The sequence below is a fragment of the Cololabis saira genome, chromosome 12, assembly GCF_033807715.1.
Source record: "Cololabis saira isolate AMF1-May2022 chromosome 12, fColSai1.1, whole genome shotgun sequence".
In the NCBI taxonomy this organism is placed as follows: Eukaryota; Metazoa; Chordata; class Actinopteri; order Beloniformes; family Belonidae; genus Cololabis; species Cololabis saira.
Window position 1 is genome coordinate 38,969,958 of NC_084598.1, and position 23,382 is coordinate 38,993,339.

The following is a 23,382-nucleotide window of genomic DNA, read 5'->3' on the forward strand; positions in this document are numbered from 1 at the left end:
GTGTCATCAACCTGCTGGGAGATTGAGTTATCCCAGCCAGGTCAGCTGATGCGTTCTCCAAAGCTGCGTCCGAAATCCCAAACTTCCACCCTAATGAGGAACAAAAACAGTATGTGAGACTTTTTTTTAGTGCGTCCGAAACATTAGTACGTACACAATAGTATGCACTATCCATGCTCATTCTGGAGAAATGTATTAGTATGGATTGATGGACACTAGCTAAGCAGAAACTTCCCACAATGCAATGCAGCGGTGTTTGGTTGCTAAGTGCTGCGCAGATACTTTAGCAGCCAACAAAAATGGAGGATAACGTTACCGGTATCAAGCAAACACTGCAAAAACTCAAAATGTTAACAAGAATATTTGTCTTATTTCTAGTTACAATGTCTCATTTTTAGTAAAAAAAAATCTCATTCCACTTGCTGGTTATACTAAGACAGATTTTGACCTTTCCTTTATTAATTTTTACCAAAAAAAACATGGTTTTAATCAGTACTCGAGTTAATAAAAAAAAAATCAGGGGGGATGGTGGATTTTATCATATGGGGACAGATAATTTGTGCTTAATACAAATAATATAATATATTACAAATAATAGCACTGACCAAAACACCTGCAGAAATACTGCATGAATGACATAGCAGCAGTTAAATGCAGCCTTCTGTAAGCTTTAAATATCCACTGGGCTTACATCAAATACATCAAAACACAACAATAAAAAACACTTTTCTGAACTTATCAATATGACTCTGTCCTTCACAGGATAAGTAAAATGGATCACTGCAAAAACTCAAAATCTTAACAAGAATATTTGTCTTATTTCTAGTTAAAATGTCTAATTTTTAGTCAAAAAATCTCATTACACTTAAAACAAGACTCATCACTGGAAAGAACAACAATTTTCACCTATTTCAAGTAGATTTTCACTTAAAATAAGTAGCAAAATCTGCCAGTGGAACAAGATTTTTTTGCTTGTAATGAGAAGATAAATCTTGTCCCACTGGCAGATTTTCCTACTTATTTTAAGTGAAAATTTACTTGAAACATTGGAAAATGGTTAAATAACAAGTTATTTTTCTGGTAATTACTGGTAATTTTTTTGAATAAAAATTTGACATTTTAACTAGAAATAAGACAAATATTCCTGGTAAGATTTTGAGTTTTTGCAGTGAAGCTGCAGCAGCAGCACCACCGGCATCACGCTACAATTCAAATGTGAGGAATTAGGTGCGATTTCGCTTTGGTTTCCATAAGATATTAACCGAATGAGTTCATCATTTATCACATTATTGTGTGAGTGAAAAACTGCCGTGTGGCTCTGAGTAGTACGTCCGAATTAATGCATACTACTGATATTTACTCAAAAGTGTGCCAAACTTAAGTATACTTTTTGAGTATATACTGTTTAGTACGGCATTTCGGACGCACCGCTTAGGACAGTTTTTGCCGGCCGACGGCCGCTATGACTCCAGCCAGAGCAGCGGAGACTGTGATGCGTCCGCAGGTATAATCAGCACTTACCACTCGCTGGAACAGAGATCACAGATGAAGTATCCACCAATAAAGGACTTTTTCTTCACTGAGATTTTCCAGAACCTGCTGAGTCAGAAGTGAAAGCACTTGCTTTGACTTTTCGTGGGTTTTTGAAGAGAAGCAGAAGTTTGTAAAATGATGTCGTAGACTGAAAAACAGATGGTGACAGCAGTGTTTCAGTGACCTCAAATGAGTCAGGTCGCCCGAAGTCGGCGTCCCTCTCACGTCTTCTCGCTGACGTACCACTGGTGGACGACTTTCCCAGCCAAGCACAGCTTAAACAGTGCTTAAAAGTATTTTTGTTTGGGAAATTACAAAACTACAGTAAAACACAATACTGTTCCATCCATGTAATATTTATCACGCTTATTTTTCACGCATGAAAAGGAAAGTTTCATCTTAAAAAGTCAGGTTTTACCAACATAACATACTTATTTTATGGTGAGATGTTGCTGGAGATGAGCTGGTTTCATGCTACTGTTAACTACAGTTCTTGAAGGGGGTGGCTGATGATTGACAGGTGATCAAATCAAACTTTATCTATATAGCACTTTTCATACACAAGTAATGCAAACTGCTTTACATAATAAAATCAACATTAAACATAGAAAAACTCTCACACTCATGATTAAAAATAAACATCTGGTCATTTTCACACACATCCTCACTTTAATACCCACACAGCACACATATATACCCCCTCCCCCATAGACATTAAAACATAATCACAAACACAAAAATAAAAGACATAAATAAATAAATAAATAAATAAATAAATAAATAAATAAATGAATACATTTAATAAATAAATAAACAAATAAATACCTGGCTTGATGCTGAGGTGAGAAACGATACTTTGGGGATCTATCCGCACCACCAACGATGCTTTTTGGCATGTGCCAATAATAGAGGAGACAAAAGGATGTTCTTATGATACTGAAATACAATATGAAATCAATACTATACATTTACAGTTATATTTTATTATATTACTTATTATATACTAGTTTTGACTGAATTGGAACTAATGATATCATTTAAATGATTTTTCTTAGTTCCTTTGGGCTCACCTGAATAGTCCCAGTGTAAAAACACCGTTAACAAGGTTGCTCTTCTTATATTTAGCAGCAATGCTGAGAAGACTAAACATCTAGTCTTCTCATGTTTATCTGAAATGCAGTTGGAATGGAGATGGAATTACTGACATAATGTTGATGCTAAATAATAAGTAATAATAAGTAAAACCCCCTTCCTTCAGACCCACCTCTGACACCAAGGCTCACGACCAGGGCCGTCGCAAGGGGTGTGCGAACCGTGCGACCGCACGGGGCCTTGCGCTGTGGGCCGTTTTTTTTTTTTTTTCCTTCTTTCCCTTATAAATATCAACAGTCACATTCCATTACAGACCTAAATGTGTACTAGTCTGTGCATATCAATAAATATATGTGCAATGATGCGCATGTCTGTTGTTCAATACAACTGCGTCAGACCAAGCGCAGACACAAGCTGCTCTGATCCAGACGGTAGAGTTGGAACAAACTGTCACACAATGTCGAGATAACGAGACAGATTCAGGAAATTTCCATCAGGGAATGAAAAAAGAAAAAAACTAAAGAAAATGGAAGAGTTTAATGCCTCTCTGAAAGGCTCGTTTGATAAATTTGTTACAAAAAATCACCGATCCGACCGGGTCTCAAGCAGCCGTGGGGCCCCGCATCGATGCAAGAGATGATGATGAGGCAGGGGAAGGTATCCAGTATTTTGCTAATTGGAGAGTTAAAATTGTGCATATAGACACCCGATCCGACCCGAAAAACCCAAAAATTTCGGGTGAGGGCCCCCCCCAACCATTTCGCACAGGGCCTCGCAAATCTCCCAGACGGCTCTGCTCACAAGACCAGATTCAGTGTCTTCTCCAAGGACACTTCAACATATGAACCACCGTCTTTCAGGTTTAGGCTCTCCCTCCTGATCCACAGCCTTGTATACAGTCTGTAATCCTCATACAGCAGTATTGACCACTTCATATGCTGTATAAGGCCTTTATTCACATCATAATGGAGTGGAGAGTAGAGGCTGGAGCTGATAAAGCTGTTATTGGCTCTAGCCTCTGACTGGGAACCAGCTGCAAACCCTGTGCAGGTGGCATCCATTACCTCCCTGGTCACTGAATAAATCCTAGAGCCTAGTGGTGGATGAATTACCCCCAGACCCTGTGCAGGTGGAAACCATCACTTCTCTGAAGTCATCAGCTGAAAGACATTGCCGTGTTTGAGTGGGAACCGTCTCGGGAAAGAAGGAGCAGCACGATTTTGGAAATCTTCTCTGCAAAGTGCCACCTGGTGCTGTCATACTATGTCATAGCGGCACCGGCACAGAGACCGGACTAGATCACTTCTGTCCCGTCTGGCAAACGGCTCTCATGCTTGCATGAAAGACAGAAATACAAACGTCAGTCTGCCTCTGGAGACGTTTTATTATTCCAGAAGGGAAAACAAAGATGAGCTTTAACGACTTGGAAAACTGTTACCATCATGAAGCCGTGAGGAAACCTGGCCTGGAGTCAGGAGTGATGATTTTAATAACGTCCCAAAAGATTTGAGTTCAAAATGGCCATTCTCAACAACCCGCATATATACATATACAGGACTGTCTAAGAAAATTTGAATATTGTGATAAAGTTCTTCATTTTCTGTAATGCAATTAAAAAAACAAAAATGTCATACATTCTGGATTCATTACAAATCAACTGAAATATTGCAAGCCTTTTATTATTTTATTATTGCTGATTATGGCTTACAGTTTAAGATTAAGATTCCCAGAATATTCTAATTTTTTGAGATAGGATATTTGAGTTTTCTTAAGCTACTTTATCACATTCTACTTTTGGTGATCTTAGTCCTCTTGGGCAGTATTTTTTTTTTAAATTTTCATGAACTTTTTTACTTTCTTTTGAGGGACTAATAAAATATTGTAGACTGTGTTGGAAAATTAGAATGTATATATGTGACTTTTGGGTTTTAAACCCTACCATTAATATATATACTGTATACAATGGATATTATAACTATAGAGTTGTTATGGTAACAGTAGTTTAAACACTCCGACAATAAGAAAGTACCAATATTGGTGGGTCTTTAATTCTTTGTTCCATCTGATGTCATTTTTAGAAAGTGAGTCCCTATTCTGTTTTGTTGCTCCAAATCCAGCACAGAAAGTTACATAAAACTACCACAAAATTCCTGTTGTGAGTCTCCCAGAAGAGCTGAGCACGTTTTCGATAACTGTCAACCTTGGTTTTAAGAAATTATAATAAAGATAACACTAATAATCAGTTCATCTGCTCAGCACCCTGGTGGTGAGGTCCTGGATTTTTATGATCAATGGAAGCTGAGATTGCTCTCTTAACAAGAATATTTGTCTTATTTCTAGTTAAAATGTCTAATTTTTAGTCAAGAAATATCATTACACTTAAAACAAGAATCATCACCAGAAAAATAACTTATTTGACCATTTTCACCTGTTTCAAGTAAATTTTCACTTGAAATAAGTAGGAAAATCTGCCAGTGGGACAAGATTTATCTTCTCATTACAAGCAAAAAAATCTTGTTCCACTGGCAGATTTTTCGACTTATTTCAAGTGAAAATCTACTGAAACAGGTGAAAATTGTTGTTTTTTTCCAGTTATGAGTCTTGTTTTAAGTGTAATGAGATTTTTTTTTACTAAAAATTAGACATTTTAACTAGAAATAAGACAAATATTCTTGTTAAGATTTTGAGTTTTGCAGCGCAACATCCAGAGGCTTAAGGAACTCCGGCCGCCAAGGAGCTTCTCAACCAGGTCGGTAACATCAGCCCTGGAGATAAGGGAGTTAACCTTCAGGTTCACAGGCTCCGCATCCTCTTAGGTGGGCATATCTGTGTCTTAAAACCTCCTTAGGTGACCTCAGAATTGAGGAGATGATGCCAAGACCTGATCAGGCCAAGACCTGCAACCCAAATGTGAAGCGGCCGGGGTGAGAATCAGCCCCTCCGAATCAGAGACCACGGTGCTCAGCTGGAAAAGGGTGGAGGGCCCTCTCTGGCTCAGGGGTCAGATGCTCCCCCAAGTGAGAGAGTTCAAGTATCACAGAGTCTAGTTCACGAGTGAGGGAGGAATGGACTCAGAGATGGACAGGCGGGTCGCTGCAGCATCAGTCTGTCGTGGTGAAGAAGGAGCTGAGACGAAGCTCTGGATTCACTTGGTCTACGGTCCCACCCTCATCTATGGTGCTGAACTATGGCTAGTGACCGAAAGAAGGAGATCGCTGATCAATGAGTTTCCCCCCGGGGTGTCTGGACTCTCCCTTAAACTGGGCATACACTGTGCAATATTTTAAATGGTTTGATCAGCCCCATCTCACACTGGACGACTAGATCGCTGAGTTCAAAAGTTCACAGCCCACGAGTCTCACACTGTACGACTCGACGCTCTGATCGACCCGTCTGCTCACATTATACGTTCATAATCCTCACGTCTGAGTTCTGTTACTGGAACTGCAACGTCAAAAAGAAGTGGAAGAGGAGGAGGAACCCCGAAGTGGGAGACACTGAAGATGCAGAGGAAAAACAAACGCGCTGCCTTAAGCCTGAATTATGGTTCCGCGTTAAATCGCCGCGATACCCTACGGCGTAGGCTCTGCGTTGGTGTAACGCAGAACCATAAATCAGCCTTTAGCAATTTGTGCCATTCTGTGTGGCGATAAATGAAAAAAGATTAGACAACGTCGTGATTGGACAAGGAATTGTCTGGGCAGACGTGGGAAATGTGGTCTTTTTTTTCTGCTATTAAAACATGATTTGTAATGTGAATTTGCAACACTTTAAACTACAAATAATAGTTTTAAACGTGACATCAGAGATTGTGCATGCTCTCTGTGAAAGGATGAGGCCAATTGGGTCGCAGCTGCTTCAACTGTGCAATTCCTTCACGAGGAGCGACCAGGATTTCAAACAAGTTTGATTTTCTTGCTAGCTCGTCGTGAGGTGTTAATCTCTCATCATTACCCCACGTTTACTGCACGAGGCACGACCAACGATTGGGTCGAAATCCGCCCCGATCCAAAAAATAGTTGCACGACTGGAAAATCGTCTCAAAACGAGCTGATAATCGCACAGTGTATGCCCGGCTTTAGAAAATGGGAAGCTCGATCATCCATGAGGGGCTCAGAGTAGTAGAGTTGTATTCAGGAGGGTTGAAAACATTGTTCATATTTACTTGCTGCAAAAGCCGCGTTGAATTGTTGGTAACTGACACTTGAAAAAGTGATTTCAGTTGGACTCTTGACTTGCCAGATTGACAAAGAACCAGATCTCTGAGTATTGTTTTTAACTCATTTTTGATCCCACTCTTATGCTTCACACTGTCAGTTAAGTTTAAGCTGTTTTTCTTACCAGATAAAAGATGCAGAACTGCAGTATGTATTAAATCTAATCATTCTTTTGTATCCTGGAAGCAAGAAGGCAGCACTTAAGTGCTGAAACTGGCAAGTCTGAGTCCAGAGCAACCCACAAACTTCATTCTGCACACATAAAAGTAAAAGGCACGGGAGTGAAATGCATAGAAAACCCGTGGAGAGGCAGTCCCTCATGGTTTTGATTAGAGTTAATAGGAGTTGAAAACAAACTGTAAAGACTGTAAACCAGATTTCCATAACCTTCAGGAGCCTTCCACCTCTGAGGGAAGGATAAAGAATAGCATAAATACAACATAGCTCGTGTTTCTGTAAACCTAGAGTGAATAAAACCCGGACTTAAAGCCAGTCAGAAACAGATCAGCGCGCCAGACCACCATGTAGTCAGTAAGTCTAACTTCACCTTATGGCTTTATGGATTTATGTCATCTCTAATGTACTGTACACTTTCACAAGCCTCTTTTGTTTTGACTGTAGCGGTTTTTCTGCGAAACTGAAGAGTTAAAACATTCTTGTGAAAACAAAATTCCTCCTCTAGCGTATGTTTGTAGCTGCAGTGTAGTGTTGCACATGAACGTGCATGTTTGACAGCATCCGACTGATGTGATGAACCTGTCAGAGTTCCCCCCCCACACTCTTTAATCCATGCTGCCACCTAGTGGTGGGGCAGCAGAGCAGCAGCATGTTTTCTGTAAAAACATCAGAGGTGTCTTCAGTATTCACATTCATTACTCAGGTAGAAGTATAGATACTAGAGTTTAAAAATACTCCTGTAGAAGTTGAAGTATCAACTCAAGCTTTTTACTCAAGTAAAAGTATAAAAGTACTGGTTTCAAAACTACTTAAAGTATAAAAGTAAAAGTAATGTAAGGGGGAAAAAAGCCATTAAGGACAAAAGCCATTGAAAATGAATGCATCTTAGTATAATGCAAATATATTAAAGAACCATATATGTGTACTATTGAGCATTAACATGTGTTTCAGAGAGCAGGAGATATGATGACTAGTTGCCTATAAGTATTGTAATGGTGCAAAAAAGTCAAACTTCAGAGGCATGTTATCATTTATCCTAACCTTTATTGGAATGTACATCCAAGTTTAGTTGCAGGAATCTGAGGGAACGGATGTAAGAACAAAACTGGACAAGAACATCTGAAACAACCACAACCAAATTCACTCTATCCGGATGGAGCAATTTAACTGGATAGTTTTTGTTTAAAGGCCGAAATGAAATAAAGTAACAAGGCTGTTTTTAAAATGTAAGGAGTAAAAAGTACAGATACTTGTGTGAAAATGTAAGGAGTAAAAGTAAAAAGTCGTCTGAAGAATAATTACTCCAGTGAAGTATAGATAACCAAAATTTCTACTTAAGTAAGGTAACAAAGTATTTGTACTTTTTACTTGACACCACTGCATGCACAGTTAAAAAAACAACAACAACGAGATTAAAACCAGTACTGGAGTTGAGGGGGGATGAGGGGGGATGGCATCGCCCCTGAAATAAAAACGGTCAAAATCATCCCCCGTGTAAAACTGCCATCCCCCCTTTCCATCCCTTATGTCATTTCATCAATGAATGTGGTTTTACTGCTATTACAACATTTAGAGTCATCACCAGAAAAATTACTTATTTGACAATTTTCACCTGTTTCAAGTAAATTTTCACTTGAAATAAGTAGAAAAATCTGCCAGTGGGACAAGATTTATCTTCTCATTACAAGCAAAAAAATCTAGTTCCACTGGCAGATCTTTCTACTTATTTTAAGTGAAAATCTACTTGAAACAGGTGAAAATTGTTTTTCCAGTGATGAGTCTTGTTTTAAGTGTAATGAGATTTTTTTTACTAAAATGAGACATTTTAACTAGAAATAAGACAAATATTCTTGTTAAGATTTTGAGTTTTTGCAGTGATCCATGTTACTTATCCTGTGAAGGACAGAGTCATATTGATAAGTTCAGAAAACTGTTTTTTATTGTTGTGTTTTGATGTATTTGATGTAAGCCCAGTGGATATTTAAAGCTTACAGAAGGCTGCATTTAACTGCTGCTATGTCATTCCTGCAGTATTTCTGCAGGTGTTTTGGTCACTGCTATTATTTGTAATATATTATATTATTTGTATTCAGCACAAATTATCTGTCTCCATATGATAAAATCCACTATCCCCCCTGATTTTTTTTTTACAACTCGAGTACTGATTAAAACCATGTTTTTTTTGGTAAAAATGAATAAAGGAAAGGTCAAAATCTCTCTTAGTATTACCAGCAAGTGGAAATGATCGCAGTGGAAATGATTCCACGAGCATAAATATGAAGGGTCTGAGGTGTTTCTGCTGGTTTTCCTCCAAACATGGTTCTGAACATAAAGACCAAACATCTGTACTCGGGTCTCATCTGTCCAGAGGACGTGGTTCCAGAAGTCTGCTGGTTTGAAACCCAGTCTGCTTCCGTCTTCTTTTTGACAGAAGAGGTTCTTATCCTGGTGAAAACAGGCCGTACTTGTTCAGTCCTCTGACAGCCGTTGTATATTTCAACATGTTCGGTGAAGCCTGTAGGTTTTTGTTGTTTTATTTTGTAACCTCTGCAGAGCATTGCTCAGTCTCCAGACTCCATATTATTCAGAAAATGTTTAATCACCTTTTCCAGACGATGTGCAGCAACAATTTCTTCTTAAAGACGATTTGTCATGTTTTCTTATGTTTTTCACATTTCATTCACATTTCATTTTTATAAAACATGTAACGCCACAGTGAAGAAAGTTTAACGTTGTTGTTCATCTGGGTTTGTACAGTATATGCCTAATTCTAAAACCCAGTATGATCAGAGGTTTTTATCACGTTTTTACCCAGAAAAAAACAACTAATTTAAAGGGGGGAACTAACTTTTGTACAACTGTACACAAGTGGTATTTTTGTTAGAACAGACCACAAACGTATTAACGAAATTGCTCTGACATACTGTAATCATTAAATACCACATGATGCATGATGCATGATGCATGATGTCAGTCTGCAAACAACTGTGGAAACATCACCATGCTGATAGAAGTCAGACTTCTTAAAGGGATGATGATTAATGTGAGGCCAAAAATGTAATTCATACTCCAATCTGAATGTGGGCAGTATAGCAGGGCAAGGGGGATTTTTCTTTCCTCACATCAGAACCTAGAAAACACACGGTCCCTTCTATGATGTCAAGTTATGGCGTTAATTCAGTACCAAATGTATTGTGAATCAAGGAACCAAATCTGACAATCAAAAAACTAAATCTGTATCCAAGAAATCTTTATCCAACCGAAGTAGTTTTACTCAGTTACACTTTTTTTTTTTTGTCTGTAATTCTGAAACAACTGAAGTGATAGCAACTAGCCAGTGGCTGAGCCCACTGTCAATCAGTCATATTAGAAATAAATGTAATGCTTCATATAAATGGTACGACGGAGTATTAGGGCCAAACTAAGACAAAAAAAATTGGAAATTACGAGAATAAAGTCACAATATAATGAGAATAAAGTCGTAAAATTACGAGAATAAAGTCGTAATGTTGCGAGAATAAAGTCGTAATAGAATAAAGTCGTAATATTATCAGAATAAAGTCGTAATATTACGAGAATAAAGTCGTAACATTACGAGAATAAAGTCGTAATGTTGCGAGAATAAAGTCGTAATATTATGAGAATATAATTTATGAGAACTCTAACAGGAAGAGCTTCTTCTCCCTGTGTTAAAATGAGGAATATTGAGCATCTTGTGAAGTTATATTTATATATTTATAATATATTACGACTTTATTCTCGTAATATTATGACTTTATTCTCGTAATTTTACGACTTTATTCTCGTAATATTATGACTTTATTCTCGTAATTTTACGACTTTATTCTCATTACATTATGACTTTATTCTCGTAATTTCCTTTTTTGTTTTTTTGTTTGGCCCTAATACTCCGTCGTAAAATGGTGCTGGCGTGGTACTAAAATATTCTCCCTCCTCAGAGTCGTCATGGGTGTGAAATCAAACATTTAAGACCAAAAGGATTTTCTAAACCAGACTGTAAATATTTTAATTTGCTAATTCTTCTTGTCCGACAAAAAGAATTAACAAATTAAATTGTAAATCCCAAATGAACTTTATTAAATCAGACTGTAAATATGTTTGTTTCTCCTCTTTAGTTTGACATTTTTACTTGAGTCAATGGAGATTGATTCTCTTTCGGAGGCGGCATCTAGAGGCCAGTCGAGGAACTGCAACGAAACTTAGTTCCACATGCGCATCAATGCAGAAGTAAGATTGCTGATGCTTGGTTTCCCCACAAACCGTGTGACTTTTTTGTGTCGTCAAGTTGTAGTGAGACTGATATGTTGCTCACTACCGCCACACCTGGCAGAAACTGGTACTACGAGGCTGGACGGAGTGAAGCTAGCTCTTTAGAAATCTCAGCAGCCACATACGTAATCATTTTTTTACATGACTACACTTGTTTCTTGTCATGTTCATGCATACCTTACACAATGCTTCTGTAACAGTAACGTTAAGAATTAAAGATCTGAGAAGGAAGTCAGCGCCACAGGTCAAATATCTGATTGGTCCAAAACAACCAGGTCACATGGTCTGGACATTTTCCAGGGAGTTCTTTCACAACTTTTATCACGGAGAGGTAATTACTACTTATTTGTGAAAAAGGACAACCAAATGTTTTTAGCAATGAAGTAGTAAATCCTTCAAGGAGAGTTCTTTGGAAATGTAAACCAACATCAACATTTTATGAATATGAGAACTTTGAAAATTTTAATTCCTGGTAGACTAGTCAAGCACAGCCAAAAAAAGAAAAATAAACTTGCAATTGTGAATTATGTGACTTTTTATGCCAATTTAACAATCAATATATATATATATATATAAATATATATATATATATATATATATATATATATATATATATATATATATATATATATATATATATATATATATATATATATATATGGATATAATGTCTTTTAAAACTCTTACAATACATGTATATTTTTGAGTATGTGTAGTATTGTAGTTCATGGAGTCAGCTTGATGTTACAGGAGGGTCACGTTATTTGGGATTTAATTTCAGTGTCACTCCACTCATAAAACCTTTACATTGTAGGTCTGCATTCAGAGGTGGAGACGGTAGCTACTTTCAACCAATTTATTTACAAACTGTATTTAGATAAAACAATTCTAGAAAATATCTATGATCTATGTTATTATAATAATAATAGCCACAATCATATGCTGTAACAATGCACCTTTCAATAACCATGTCTACCTCATACTGCTGCACCTTTCACTGTTTTTTTAATTGTATATGTTAATAAGAGCTGTCATTTGTCTATTTACTATAGTGAGCGAAAATAACCTATTCAAATTCCCTGTGTTGTTTGACCTGACTTGGCCAAATAAATCTGATTCAGATTCTGATGTAATAACGTAGTTGTTCTGGGCAGGAGGCCACGAAGGAATGAATCATCCTTCGTAGTTGTGAGAAAGTTTATTAGTAAAGCTGCTGGAATGTGCTTTACTAATAAACTTTCTTACAACAAGACTATACAAGGTGCTTTACATCTGAAAACATGAGAAAAAAAGTTACACTGCAAGGGCATCATAAAAAAGTTAGATTTAAGCTAAACTTACAGTTTAGTGCTAAAATGTACATTGTTTAAATTCAGAGGGGTTTCAATAATGCATCAAAGGCAGCTGTAAACAAAAGAGTTTTTAACTTTGATGTAAAGGAACTGAGGGTTCCAGCGTTGCTGTAGTTTCCTGGAAGTTTGTTCCAGATCTGCGGAGCATAGAAGCTGAATGCTGCTTCCCCATGTTTGGTTCTGGTTCTGTGGACAGAGAGCCGACCTGAACCAGAAAAACCTGAGAGGTCAGGATGGTTGATTGATGAGGGACTTGTTGTTGCCATAGCAATCTTTATTTGTATAGCACATTTAAACAACCAAGGTTGACCAAAGTGCTTCACAGAAGTTTAAGAACAAATAGATAGTAAAACAAACACAGTAATACACAAAGATTCAAAATTACTAGTAAAAACCCCATTAAAATCCCAAATTTGTAAAAATTACCTTTAAAAGTGACTCTTAGGTGCCAAATGCCATCCTAAACAGAGACGTCTTCAGTGACTTGTAACTCCGATGGTAATGTGCTTCAGAGTCTTGGACCAGTGTCTTGGACCAGTGACTGACTAGTTTGTAGTATCTCTAACAGATGTTGGCCAGCGGAGCGTAAAGCTCTGGTCGGTCGATGAAACTGAGGCCATTACAAGGACTAAAAACTAATAGAGGGTCTGCATTGACGTCACTTTCCCACTGGACCACGCCCCCTTACTCGCACTGAGTGGGAAAAATGTCTGCAACTAGTGGAGAAGACGGGATAACAGCCGATTATCGGCTTAAATTAAAGGCAGTTGGACTTGACAGTGACCCGTACAGTTACCCCAAGAACCAGTGGTCCATGGACATTAATATTTGGCCACTAATTGAGTTTCCTGATATTTATATGTACTTAATTTCTACGCCGGGGAAATACACAAAGCAAAGCTTGAAGGCTTACAAAAGTCTTGACGCTTGGTCCGACTTCAAGGCAGGATTTGTTGGCAAAATTAAAGTGATGAGGACACCAAACTTTATGAGTTGACCGTTTAACGTTAGCTACCCAAAAATCCAACATTACCTGATACAAAATGGTAACCGCAAATCCACGTTTCGGTGCCTGGAATCCAGTTTTTCTGTGAATTGCAGCGATCCATTTGTCTCTCTTAAGCTTATTTTTCGGCAGTCTGTAAAACGATAACTCCGATTTCTTGCTAAATCTATGAGTACAGTCAATCCCACAACACCTCTTTCCGATTTTAGATGTTTTCCAGTTGCTCAAACTGAAAGTTTACACTGCCACTCAGTCTTTCTGCCACTCAGTGTGCGTAACCGGCTGTGAAGTCGCATCTGTGATGTCATGCGTATTCCCTCTATAGTAGAAGTCAAAAATGGATTGTAAACTGCACTGGGATCCAGTGAAGAGAACGCAGCACAGGTGTGATGTGGTCATGTTTCCGGGTGTTAGTTAACAGACGAGCAGCAGCGTTCTGGACAAACTGGAAGCAATTCAGTAATGTTTGGTTGACACCAAAGTACAGGACAGTAGTCAAGCGGTAATCAATACACCTGAAGATAAACGCAGGGATGAGTTTTTCAAGTTCCTGCTGAGAATCCTCTGTCCTCTGGTCCTCTGATCCTGGAGATGTTGTTCTGGTGATAGAAGCCCGACTTTGTCTTAATTAAGTTGGGCAAAAAACAACTTTTGACGCGCTGCCTTCCCAAGATCCCTAGTTGATAACGTAGATCAGTGGTTCCCAACCTTTTTTCCTGGGAGCCCCCCCTACTTGTGTCTAAGACCAGCCAGGCCCCCGACCCGTACGTACTAGCAGCAATATAGTCTTTAATTGAAAAAATGAACATTAATTATGTTTTTTTGATACATTTCTCTTTGGTTTACTGTGTAGACTTTGTTTTTCTCCAATGTCACTAATGTATAAAATACGCACAAAAGGACATACAAGGAAATAAAAATATTTCTGAAAAATGTCTCTTTTAATATGAGACCAAAATTTTTAAAATTTTTCCTTTAAAAACCTGCTGTAGATTAAATGTTGAGTAATGATATAATATTAAGGAATTCAATCATTTCCTGTGTTTGTCACCAGTGTATAAAAAACACAAAAAATATTCAAGACATTCATAAATTATTCCTAACAATGTCTTATGAATGACTCATTCGCAAATATAATTTTTACAACTGCATAATTTCAAAGCAGATAAAGTTCCGCGCCCCCCCAGAGATCTCTGGCGCCCCCCCAGGGGGGGCCTGGACCCCAGGTTGGGAACCACTGACGTAGGGGATAAACAGGCCTTGTTGCTTTGCATGGGGTGCGAACAATGCAAAAGATTTGTTGCGTGTAATGGACGAGCGCTGTCAGGGTTCAGGTTTGGAGCCGTCCCCAAGTGGTCATTGGAAGACTGGGAAGGATGTATTGAAGAGTGAAATATCAGCTTCTCTTTTTTTGTGTCCTACTGTAATTTGAAATAATGGCCGACTGAAAGAAATCCAGAAATCCCAAATGTGATAAATCTCTTGCAGCAAAGGTTTTATTGGTTTTGTGAATGAAGTAGTGAAAGGCTGTGGCTGCTGTCAGCCAGTCCCAGCAGAGATGGAAGGAGACAGGAGGGGGATATCCTTATCTGCCAGAGCATGTAATTCAAGACGCAGCCCCAACGTGCACGCGCAGCAGCTCGTACGTGCACGTGCATGCTGCTCATACACATACGGAGATCTTAAAGCACCAACATGTGAAATGGAAAGCGGATCGTACACACAGCCTTAATTTAGACACGCAAACATACATTCAGCGTAGCAATCCTGCAGAGTTATTTGGGGAACTCGCATGAAGTCACAAGCCGCACAAGCTCAGACTGAAGACAAACAGGTAAGGACAGAAAACACCTCAGTTCTTTTTTTTTTTTTTTTTTTTTTTTTTTTTTTTTTTCATTGAAGTCATCTTTAATAACACAAACAGGATTTAATGTTCACATACACTTTTACAATTAGTAAAAGGCCCAGCTCAAGTCTGTATAGGTCATTTCTTCTAAAAAAGAAACACGAAACACGAACTCTAAGCGACTAGAGTTTTGTGGCATGTTATGGAAATGAGGGAAAAGTCTCTAAACAGTTCCTCCTCTAAACGGTCCTCTCCAAAAGCCTCTATAAAACTGTCTGTTCAAGAATATGAAGATTAATTTAGAGTACTTTAAATGGTGAAATGTTATAGAATTTTTATTTCATCTGGACTAATATGCATCTTTCATTTTACCCTTCTGTCCTAATTTCACATGTATTATCTCTATTTTCTTACCAAATGTATTCAAATACACCTTGTACTTGTAGAGATATTCTCATTTTAAATTATAGAGGAGCAAGAATCTCCAAGGGGTTAATGAAACACAGGGAGAGGAATATTCTTTTAATGTCTATGATGTGACCAATGCAGCATCAAACACAGCCATTGAGGATGGTTTAATATTTGTAGGTTTTCACAAAAGTAGTTTAACCCTATGATGCTAGATGTATCATATTTGATAAACACATTTCTTCTATCCAAACTTTCTTTATTGAATTTTGTGCAGAACAGGCAAAAACTCATAGTTTAACAAGCAGTAAATCAACAGTCAGACGATAAAGCCAGTCCTTTTTACGTTTCAAACCCAGAACAACCCATCCACCCACCCACCCACCCACCCACCCTGAACTGTACGTATTTAAACCATTCATTCTCACAACACACATAGTACAAAATACAAATTAAGACAGGTGACCAAGATTAAAAATAATAATAATAATAATTATTAAATAAATAAATGAATAAAAATAATTTAAAAAAATATATATATATGTATAAAATAAATGTCAATTGCACAGTAGTACATATTTGAAGACAACAGTAATAGATAGATAATTAAATTAAATAAATAAAGCAAAACAGAACAGAACAGAAAAAAAAGGGGGGGAAGGGAGGGGGAAGGCGGGGGGGGGGGGGGGGGGGGGGGGGGGGGGCTCAGTCGGTTTCTGCAATTATAGTCATAGAGTCAATGTGCCTGAGGAGTGGTTGCCATATCTTATAGAAACTGTTTGAGGAACCTTTCAGGGAAAGCCTGATCTTCTCTAATGCGACACACTGCAGTATGTCCTGAACCCATTTGTTGTGAGTTGGAGGAGAGGCGTGGGACCATTTTAGAAGAATGAGTCTTCGAGCAAGTAATGTGGTGAATGCTATGATTTTTCGCGTTGAATTAGGCCCACCGTGTGAGTGCAATCCAAAGAGAGCTGTAAGGGGATCAAGTGGTATAGTTCGGCCTGTTGCTTTACTAAGTGTATCGAATATTGCTGTCCAAAAATCAGATAATTTAGGGCAAGATAAAAACATATGAACGAAGTCGGCAGGGGCTTGCCCACATCTGTTGCATGAGTCCGCTCTGTCAAGGTAGATTTTGGCAAGTTTGGCATTAGTAAGGTAGGCTCTATGCAGGATTTTACATTGAATAAGGCTGTGCCTCGCACAAATAGAGGATGAATGAACATTTTTTAATATCTCCTCCCATTGCTCATCAGCCAAGGTGATTCCAAGGTCCTGTCCCCAAGTAGCTCTTAAGGAGACCAGATGGTTTGGGGACAATGTATAAATTAGTTTATATGTGGTCCCTATGAGTCCTTTCTTCCTGGGATTGAGCAATAGAAATTGGTCAATAAGAGAGTTTGGGGGTCTATTAGGAAACTGGGGGAAGCAGGATTTCACAAAATGTCTTATTTGGAAGAACCGAAAAAGGTGAGTGTTTGGTAAGTCAAATTTTGCAGCCAAGTCGGTAAATGAGGAGAAAACTCTATCAACAAAAAGGTCGCCAAGCGTTGTCAGGCCTTTCTCAGACCAGGTACGGAAGGCTGGATCAGAGCATGACGGCGCAAACAGGTGATTATGAAAAATTGGTGATTGGCAGGACTGTGTGTGGAGACCAAAAGCCCTTCTGAACTGATTCCAGATCATTAAAGTGTTTCTTACAATTGGGTTAGGGCTAACCTGTTTAATTAACATAGGTAATTGAGAGCAAACCACAGACCAAAGGGAGAAACGTGAGGAGGAGACTTCGAGCAAAGCCCACTGTGGGGAATCAGGTATCGTTTTAACTGTGTTCCAGAGGAGGAGCTTGTTGATATTGCAGGCCCAGTAATAGTAGCGGAAGTCTGGGAGCGCTAGTCCTCCTGAGGATTTAGGGAGTCGGAGCGCTGTTCGACCGATTCGTGCACGTTTATTACCCCAGAGGAAGGAGCTAATCAGCTGGTCAAGGTTGGAAAAGAACGATTTCCTTATGAAGATGGGTATATGTTGAAAGAGGTAAAGAAACCGTGGAAGTAACGACATTTTTATCAGGTTGACCCGCCCAGCCAAAGAGAGTGGGAGGGAAGACCACCTGGCAAAGTCTGATTTACAACGTTCGAGCAATGGGTTGAAATTTTTGTCAAATAGTTGGGAAAATGATTTTGTCACCGTAATTCCAAGGTATTTAAGACCATCCGTAGCCTTCCTAAAGGGAGGGAGGTCATGAGGGAGATCATCAGCAGCAGAGTTAATTGAGATATAGTCGCTTTTTTCCAAGTTCAATTTGTAGCCTGAATACTTCCCAAATTTCTCAAAAATGTCTAAAATTGTAGGGAGGCTGGAGGAAGGGTTGGATATGTACAATAAAAGATCGTCAGCATAAAAAGAAATTTTGTGAAGCTGTCCGTGGCGTGTTATGCCTTCAAACCCGTTCTCACTACGCAGCCAAATGGCCAGGGGCTCAACCGCCAGGGCAAATAGAAGCGGAGAAAGGGGACAGCCCTGCCGGGTGCCTCTATGTAAAGAGAATAGGCGTGATTTAATACCGTTAGTGTTGACAGAGGCTACAGGGGAGGCGTAAAGGAGTTTTATCCAATCCACAAAGCCAGGGCTGAGGCCAAATTTATTAAGAATGTAGAACAGATATCTCCATTCCACGCGATCGAAAGCTTTTTCCGCGTCTAGAGATAGAACCAGTTCAGGAGAATCAGTGGAGTGAGAGTAGAGAATATTAAGTAACCTGCGTGTGTTAGAAGATGAATGTCTCCCTGAAACAAAACCAGTTTGATCAGGGTCGACTAGGGATGGTATAACTCTCTGAAGGCGACTAGCCAGTACTTTTGCCAGTATTTTAAAGTCCACATTCAGGAGAGAAATTGGTCTGTAACTACTACAAAGAAGTGGATCTTTATCCTTTTTTAGTAATAGTGAAATTGAAGCCTCTGACATAGTGGATGGTAACCGACCCTCTGCCTGGGCATCATTGAAAACTTTACTTAGAATCGGGGCAAGGACTGTAGAGTAGGTCTTGTAAAATTCTGTTGTGTAACCATCTGGACCAGGTGATTTATTGCACTGTAGAGAGGTAATTGCATCCTTGACCTCAGAGACCGTAATTGGAGCACCCAAGTCACTAGCAACCGGTGTGTCAATTTGAGGGTACGAAAGCAGGTCAAGGGGGTTTGGGCCATCCCAATCACGTTGAGAGGATTCGGAGGAATACAGTTTAGAATAATAATCAACAAATGCATTATTAATAGCGGTTGGATTGGATGAGGTGTCATCTGAAGCGATCCTAATCCTAGGTATAAGTCTAGATGCCGCCTCAGTTCGTGCTTGGTAAGCTAGGAGTTTGCCTGCTTTGTCACCTTGCTCAAAAAAGCGTTGCTTAGTATGTAAAAGTTGTTTCTCAATCCGGCCAGACGATAATAAGTTATATTGTGATTGGAGCTGTGCCCGTTTCTTATATAATGCATCTGATGGGTCAGTAGAATATTGAGTGTCTAACTTTTGTATTTCATCTGATATTTGCTTTAGTTTAGAGCGCTCCGACTTCCTAAAGCCAGAAATAAAAGATATAATTTGACCACGCAAAAAGGCCTTGAGGGACTCCCACAACATGTCACTGCCTATATCCGGGGTATCGTTCGTGTCAAGGAAGAACTGAATTTGATTAGTTAAAAAGTCCTTGAATTTTGACTCGGATAGTAAGTGAGAATTAAATCTCCAGGTTCTGGTAGGCAATCTGCCCTGGGGAAAGTTAATGTTTAGGGAGACGGGAGAGTGATCGGAAATCACTATGCTGTGGTATTTGGACAGTTGTATGTTATCTAACAATCTATTGTCGAGCAGGTAAAAGTCAATCCGAGAATAAGACCTGTGAACATGCGAAAAAAAAGAGTAAGCTTTCGCATGAGGATGCATAGTTCTCCACGGATCAGACAGGCCTAATTGGTCTGCATGGAACTTTAACATGGTAGCCGCCTTAGACAGGCCAACTTGTTTGGTGGATGATCTATCAAGATTAGGGTCTTGGACCTGGTTAAAATCACCCCCAATTATTAGGTGATGATCTGCCGCGTTTGGGATATCAGAGAAAAATTTTGACAAAAATTTATCATCATCCCAATTTGGAGCATATATTGAGGCCAGGACCACAGGGGTGTCTTGTAACTTGCCCAGTACCATGACGTAGCGCCCATTCGGATCGGAAATAACAGAGGAAGGTTCAAAAGCAACGTCTTTATGTACAATAATAGCTGCACCTCTAGCCCTCTCTGAAAAACTCGAATGGAAAATGTGACTCATCCAGGGTCTCTTAATACGGGAGAACTCAGATTTGCGCAGGTGTGTCTCTTGTAAGAAAAACAAGTCCCCTTTAAGTTCCTGTAAGTGTGATAGTACCTTGTTGGCTTTAACAATATTATTCATCCCCTTTACATTCCAGGAGATGAGACGGATGTTCCTACTACTCATTGGTATTCCCCAGTCCTGCTAATAACTGTTGAGCCCTGAAGGAGGGGGGGGGGGGGGGGGGGCGGGGGGAGGAAAGGAAGAGAGAAGGGAAAAAAAAAAAAAAAAAAAAAAAAAAAAAAAACCCAGACACCCACACACACACATTACTACATACTTACGTACAAAGTTACCGAAAATCCCAATCCTCATAGGAATATAAACCCTGAGTATCCCAATAGATACAGTGCAGATCTTGCTTCTCACTTCTCACTTCTCGCTCGAACAGTCCCATTCCCACAAAGACGTATTGCTCAGCCTCTCTCCAGGGTATGAGATTAAAGGTCCAACAACAGAAATAGAGCCTGATACCTTTTTTGTCCAAACTTGGCTCTAGTTCTCCAGGCCTTAAACAAGCGGAACTTATGCTTTCTTTTCACAGAGCAGCATCGCTGAATAGCGATGTGCAGGGACACAGTGTATAGTGGAAAAACTGCATAGATCGGAGTGACCCAAAGTTCACGAGAGATGCAAACAAAAAAAAAAAAAAAAAAAAAAAAAAAAAAAAAAAAAAAAAAAAGGGGGGAGAGGTATTATAATACACAGCTGCCCAATAATCTCTCTCTACTGAGAAATGTAGTGCAAAAAAAAAAAAAAAAAAAAAAAAAAAAGGGGGGGGGGGGCCCCTTTAACATATAAAATCAGTAGAGCTAAAAGTAGCGCTGATGGAAAAAGAGAGAAAAAAAAAAAAAAAAGGGGGGGCGGCGGCCTCTTTAACATATAAAATCAGTAGGGCTAAAAGTAGCGCTGATGGGAGAAAAAAAAAAAAAAAAAAAAAAAAAAAAAAAAGGGGGGGCCTCTTTAACATATAAAATCAGTCGGGCTAAAAGTAGCGCTGATGGAAAAAAAAAGGAAAAAAAAAAAAAAAAAAAAAAAAAAAAAAAAAAAAGGGGGGGGCCTCTTTAACATATAAATTCAGTAGGGCTAAAAGTAGCGCTGATGCAAAAAAAAAAAAAAAAAAAAAAAAAAAAAAAAAAAAAAACAAAGGGGGGGGCTCTTTAACATATAAAATCAATAGGGCTAGAAGTAGCACTGATGCAAAGAAAGAAAGAAAAAAAAAAAAAAAAAAAAAAAAAAAAAAAAAAAAAAAAAAAAAAAAAGGGGGGCTCTTTAACTTTAACATATAAAATCAGTAGGGCTAGAAGTAGCGCTGATGCAAAAAAAAAAAAGAAAATAAATAAATAAAAAATAAAAAAAAGGGCCTCTTTAACATATAAAATTAGTAGGGCTAAAAGTAGCGCTGATGCAAAGAAAGAAAGAAAAAAAAAAAAAAAAAAAAAAAAAAAAAAAAAAAAAAAAAAAAAAAGGGGGGGCTCTTTAATTTTAACATATAAAATCAGTAGGGCTAGAAGTAGCGCTGATGCCAAAAAAAAAATAAATAAAATAAATAAAATAAAAAAAAAAAAAAAAAACAAAGGGCCTCTTTAACATATAAAATTAGTAGGGTTAAAAGTAGCGCTGATGCAAAGAAAGAAAGAAAAAAAAAAAAAAAAAAAAAAAAAAAAAGGGGGGCTCTTTAACTTTAACATATAAAATCAGTAGGACTAGAAGTAGCGCTGATGCAAAAAAAAAGAAAATAAATAAATAAAAAATAAAAAAAAGGGCCTCTTTAACATATAAAATCAGTAGGGCTAGAAGTAGCGCTGATGCAAAAACAAAGAAAATAAATAAATAAAAAATAAAAAAAAGGGCCTCTTTAACATATAAAATCAGTAGGGCTAGAAGTAGCGCTGATGCAAAAAAAAAAGAAAATAAATAAATAAAAAAAAAACAAAGGGCCTCTTTAACATATAAAATTAGTAGGGTTAAAAGTAGCGCTGATGCAAAGAAAGAAAGAAAAAAAAAAGGGGGGGGGCTCTTTAACTTTAACATATAAAATCAGTAGGACTAGAAGTAGCGCTGATGCAAAAAAAAAAAAAAAAATAAATAAATAAATAAATAAAAAAGGGCCTCTTTAACATAAAATTAGTAGGGCTAAAAGTAGCGCTGATGCAAAGAAAGAAAAAGGGGGGCTCTTTAACTTTAACATATAAAATCAGTAGGGCTAGAAGTAGCGCTGATGCAAAAAAAATATAAAAAAAGATAAATAAATAAATAAAAAAGGGCCTCTTTAACATATAAAATTAGTAGGGCTAAAAGTAGCGCTGATGCAAAGAAAAAAAAAAGGGGGGCTCTTTAACTTTAACATATAAAATCAGTAGGGCTAGAAGTAGCGCTGATGCAAAAAAATAAATAAATAAATAAAAAAGGGCCTCTTTAACATATAAAATTAGTAGGGCTAAAAGTAGCGCTGATGCAAAGAAAGAAAAAAAATAAAATAAATAAAAAAAAAAAAAAAAAAAAAAAAAAAAAAAAAAAAATTATAATTAATTAAAAAAATAAATAAATAAATAAAAAATAAAATGAATAAAATTAGGCCTCTCGGGCTCAAAGAGGGTCAACCAACCTTGCAATGACTGTCTGTGCTTCCACGAATATTAACTGTTATTAACGACATCAGTCTTAGGTAGAACAAGCTGGCCGTTGCGTGCGACCGAGGGTTCCTTTAAGCATTTCCACTGGAAAGGTATTCTTTAGCCTTTTCAACCGACGAGAGTAGAACTTTTTCCCCGTTGCTTGCAGTGATGTACAGCTTCGCCGGGTAACGGAGGCTGGGTTTCAACCCACGCTTGTAGAGGAGAGCCATAACTTCACGATACACAACCCGTTGCGCCATCACGTCGGGGGAGAAGTCCTCAAAAATGGCAACATGTTTCCCCAAGTATTGCAGCTCTGACCTCTTTCTGCGGGCTTCGCGGAGAACCCTCTCCTTGGTCTGGTAGTCATGAAACCGGACGATGACAGGCCGTGGTCTCTCCCCTGGTTTAGGTTTCGGGGCCAGGGATCTGTGTGCTCGATCCAGCACGGGGGGCGTCGGTAGTATTTCTT

At 38.3% G+C, this 23,382-nt stretch overlaps 1 protein-coding gene across 1 annotated transcript in view; it reads left to right on the plus strand.

Moving 5' to 3' along the window:
* Positions 1-15,365: 15,365 nt before the first annotated feature.
* Positions 15,366-23,382, plus strand: part of LOC133456574 (solute carrier family 41 member 1) — a 61,235-nt gene continuing 53,218 nt past the window's right edge. The window contains exon 1 of the mRNA XM_061735069.1: positions 15,366-15,501. The gene's annotated coding sequence lies outside the window, so the exon portion shown is untranslated. The remainder of the gene's footprint in view (positions 15,502-23,382) is intronic.